The sequence below is a fragment of the Triticum aestivum genome, chromosome 5A (assembly GCF_018294505.1).
Source record: "Triticum aestivum cultivar Chinese Spring chromosome 5A, IWGSC CS RefSeq v2.1, whole genome shotgun sequence".
Lineage (NCBI taxonomy): Eukaryota > Viridiplantae > Streptophyta > Magnoliopsida > Poales > Poaceae > Triticum > Triticum aestivum.
In genome coordinates this window covers 369,418,230-369,422,980 of record NC_057806.1, presented here as the reverse complement: position 1 = coordinate 369,422,980, position 4,751 = coordinate 369,418,230, and positions in this window count along the sequence as shown.

Genomic DNA, 4,751 nt, shown 5'->3' with positions numbered 1-4,751 from the left:
CAGGTGCCTCTCCTCCTTCCTCCTTCCTCCTTCCTCCCTCTCCACCCTTCCTCCCCATTCCATCCCTCCCTCCCCTCGACCGTGTCTTGTGTCTCAACACTTCAGGTTTGCGCACTAGGTTTAGACAGACAGTAATGCCTAGGTTCAATTAGGTTCAGTAGTTCCATTTGTTCATAGGTTCAATTAGGTTCAATTAGGTTTGTGCACTAGGTTTAGACAGACAGTAATGCCTAGGTTCAATTAGGTTTAGATAGATAGACATTAATGACTGTGTTCCTAGGTTTAGACAGACAATGTCTTTCATGCCATTTGTTCAACATGAGACAGCATTTGTCATTTGCCACATGTTCAGTTCAGTAGAGATGCAATGCTAGTAATTCGTTCCTTTTCTTCTAAAATTGACATATGGAAGTAATCTGTTAATTTGAATTTTGTTACTGATTATGACATGCGATTTGTGCACTATAGTTTGTTAATCTGGACAACTCAGTAGCTAATGCATTCAGTTAACCAAAGTTTAGTTCTTGTGTATTGTAATTTGTTAATCTGTTACTCCATTTGTTACTGAATTTTTCTCTTGGGGTTTAGTAGTGAGATAGAACATGCATGGTCCATCATTTAGTTGGAGTATTGCCTAGGTTCAATTAGGTTCAGTAGTGCTACTAGGTTTAATATCATTGCTCCTGTGCTATACTTTGACAACCTGGAGTGCATTAGGGAGTAGTAGCCAATTAGGTTCAGCAGTTAATTGATGGTTTGATACATGATACATTTCATGCACAGGGTGCTAGAGCTGCACTTAACTTGCTAAAATCATCCCCTTGTTCTTACTGGTTATAGAAATTCATTGCTTGTCCTATGTTTTCTGTCAGGGTATTGTTCAGGAAGCTTGCTTGAGTTTGTGTCCTTTAATTTGTAAATCTGCAGTTCTAGCCACATTTAGGATAAGTTGTTGTATATACTGTCATAAATTTCAGCAATAACAGGGCATCAACAGTGCTACTCTAGTATCTAGTTGGGGAGGGACAAATGGACAGGGAATTACTTGTGATGCCTCTGAATTACTTGTGATCACATTGAGAAAGACTTGTAAAGATGATGATCATCTTTTACAAAAAACAATTTCTGTAAACACGTCAGTAACTTTGCTAATTTGCTGGGTTTTGTCTCCGACCATCGTGTCGTGATGAATTTGCAGGTACCCCGAGAGGCCCTTGAGTTTGCTGGAATGTCGATTAACTTCTGTTCCGGCAAATTCGGGTACTCCATATGTCCTATTTTCAGCAAAGGTCATGCTGAAATTTTCCGTGAATTTTAGCATGACTTTGCTAAAAATAGGACATATGGGGTACTTGTGACTAATGCATGGGCCGGGGTATCTTAGTACTTAATTAAGTAGGATCAACTACCCTTTATTCTTGCTGCATTAAACCATAGGTTTTAGGGTGCCTCGGTGTTGATAAGAACCTAAATGATGAAAGCTTAGGCTTTTAGGGTGCCTCGGCATTGACAAACCCTAAATGATAAAACCTTGGCTTTTAGGGTGCCTCAGTGTCGATAAGAACCTAAATGATGAAAGCTTAGGCTTTTAGGGTGCCTCGGCATCGACAAACCCTAAATGATAAAAGCTTAGCTTTTAGGATGCCTCGGTGTCGACAAACCCTAAATGATGTAGTTTTGAATTATGAGCGTAGGATAATGGAGAGTCAGGGTCTTTATTGTTTTATGCTATTTTAGCTTAAATAGGGTATTTAGGTCCTGCCTAATACTGATAATCATGTGCTAAGAACAATTAAGTAGGGTTGGTTCGATGACTATCAAGATGATGATCGTATGACTTGTTATTAATAACGAGTAGAAGTTGTATGATGATGATTAGTAGGACTTGTTAGGATTAGTATTACTTCCGACAAACTCGATACTCGCGGTCTTGAGACTTGTAATGTTTTATCTTTGTTTGGTCTTTTGAATTCGGAGACTAATATGATGAATTGTATTCGGAGACTAATCTTCTATTGTATTCGATGAATCTGCTGTTGTTGTGTGCTACTGTCTATATTCTGTCAAATAATATATTTTGTAATCTGTGCAAAAATCAGAAAAGTAAAAAAAATAAAACCTAATATTCATATTAATGGCGCATCACTACAGAGTGCGCCATTAGTATGCCAAAGTATACTAATGGCGCATCGCCAAACAGTGCGCCATTAGTATGCCAAGTATACTAATGGCGCATCTATGGCGCATCCATCCGCAGTGCGCCATTAGTGTGCCAAAGCACATGGTTAAATATGGCCCCTGGGAGGCATACTAATGGCGCATGGTGTTATATACTAATGGCGCACTGGGTGGTGCGCCATTAGTATACCAGATACTAATGGCGCACCAGTGGTGCACCATTAGTAATAAATACTAGTGGCGTGATACTAATGGCGCACCAGTGATGCGCCATTAGTAGGCAAAACTGGTGCGCCATTAGTAGGCCTTTTCCTAGTAGTGGCAATTGATATAAGAGCGCATAGTTATGAAGATATCTAAGGCAATGATCATGAATATAGGCATCACGTCCGTGTCAAGTAGATCGAAATGATTCTGCATCTACTACTATTACTCCACACATCAACTGCTATCCAGGAAGCATCTATAGTATTAAGTTCATAAGAACAGAGTAATGCATTAAGCAAGATGACATGATGTAGAGGGATAAACTCAAGCAATATGATATAAACCCCACCTTTTTATCCTCGATGGCAACAATACAATACGTGACCTGCTGCCCCTACTGTCATTGGAAAAGGACACCGCAAGATTGAACCCAAAGCTAAGCACTTTTCCCATTGCAAGAAAGATCAATCTAGTAGGCCAAACTAAACCGATAATTCGAAGAGACTTGCGAAGATATCAAATCATGCATATAAGAATTCAGAGAAGAACCAAATAATATTCATAGATAATCTTATTCATAAACCCACAATTCATCAGATCTTGGCAAACACACCGCAAAAGAGTATTACATCGAATAGATCTCCAAGAACATCGAGGAGAACTTTGTATTGAGAATCAAAGAAAGAGAAGAAGCCATCTAGCTAATAACTATGGACCCGAAGGTCTACGGTAAACTACTCATGCTTCATCGGAGAGGCAATGGTGTTGATGTATAACCCTCCGTGATCGATTCCCCCTCTGGCAGATCGCTAGAAAAGGCCCCAAGATGGGATCTCACAGGTACAGAATGTTGCGGCGGTGGAAAAGTGGTTTCGTGGCTCTCTGCGGTCGATCTAGGGTATAAGAGTATATATAGGTGAAATAAGTACGTCGGTGGAGCTACGAGGGGCCCACGAGGGTGGGGGCGCGCCTACCCCCCTGGGCACGCCCTCCTGCCTCGTGGCCACCTCGTGGAGTTCCTGACTTCGACTCCAAGTCTTCTGGATTGCTTTCGGTCCAAGAAAGATCATCATGAAGGTTTCATTCCGTTTGGACTCCATTTGGTATTTCTTTTCTGTGAAACTCTAAAATAGGCAAAAAAACAGAAACTGGCACTGGGCCTCCGGTTAATTGGTTAGTCACAAAATAATATAGAAGAGCATATTAAAGCCCATTAAACATCCAAAACAGATAATATAATAGCATGGAACAACAAAAAAATATAGATACGTTGGAGACGTATCGAACATCCCCAAGCTTAATTCCTTCTTGTCCTCGAGTAGGTAAATGATAAAAACAGAATTTTTGATGTGGAATGCTACCTAACATAATTATAAATGTAATCTTCTTTATTGTGGCATGAATGTTCAAATCCAAAAGATTCAAGACAAAAGTTTAACATTGACATAAAAATAATAATACTTCAAGCATACTAACAAAGTAATCATGTCTTCTCAAAATAACATGGCCAAAGAAAGTTCATCCCTTCAAAATCATATAGTTTGGCTATGCTCCATCTTCGTCACACAAAATATTCAGATCATGCACAACCCCGATGACAAGCCAAGCAATTGTTTTATACTTTAGTATTCTCAAACTTTTTCAACTTTCACGCAATACATGAGCGTGAGCCATGGCCATAGCACTATAGGGGGAATAGAATGGTGGTTGTGGAGAAGACCAAAAGGAGGAAGATGGTCTCACATCAACTAGGCATATTAATGGGCTATGGAGATGCCCATCAATAGATATCAATGTGAGTGAGTAGGGATTGCCATGCTACGAAGGCACTAGAGCTATAAATGTATGAAAGCTCAACAAAAGAAACTAACACTACAAAAAAGACACATCCGTAACATTTTGGGCCGAACGAATTTTTTCTGTCATACTTATGACACTTCTATGACGACAATTGTGACAAACCCGATATCATCATAGATGTGGTGGGGTCCTATTTCTATGACAAAAAATCATGACAGCAAATGGGCTTTTCGTCCTGGGCAGGCCGGAGATGCAGTTGCATGACATTCTTTAGGCAGTCCATGACGGAAAAAACCGTGGTAGAAGCGAGGGCGAGAAAAATATCGGGGTGTTCCCGGTTACGGTTGGTGGTCGGGGGTCGAGCGATGCGCGTTTCTCTTATACGTACGCGCGTGTGTGCGAGGCGTTGGGCTCTAACTAAACCCAAGCGAGGCGTTGGGCTCTAACTGAACCCGAGCGATTGCACTACAGGCTACGCGTTACTGAACCCGAGCGATCGATCAACCCCTTGCTGTTAACTGAACTCGAGTGATTCCTTCACTACTGTTGCTAACTGAAGCAAGTTG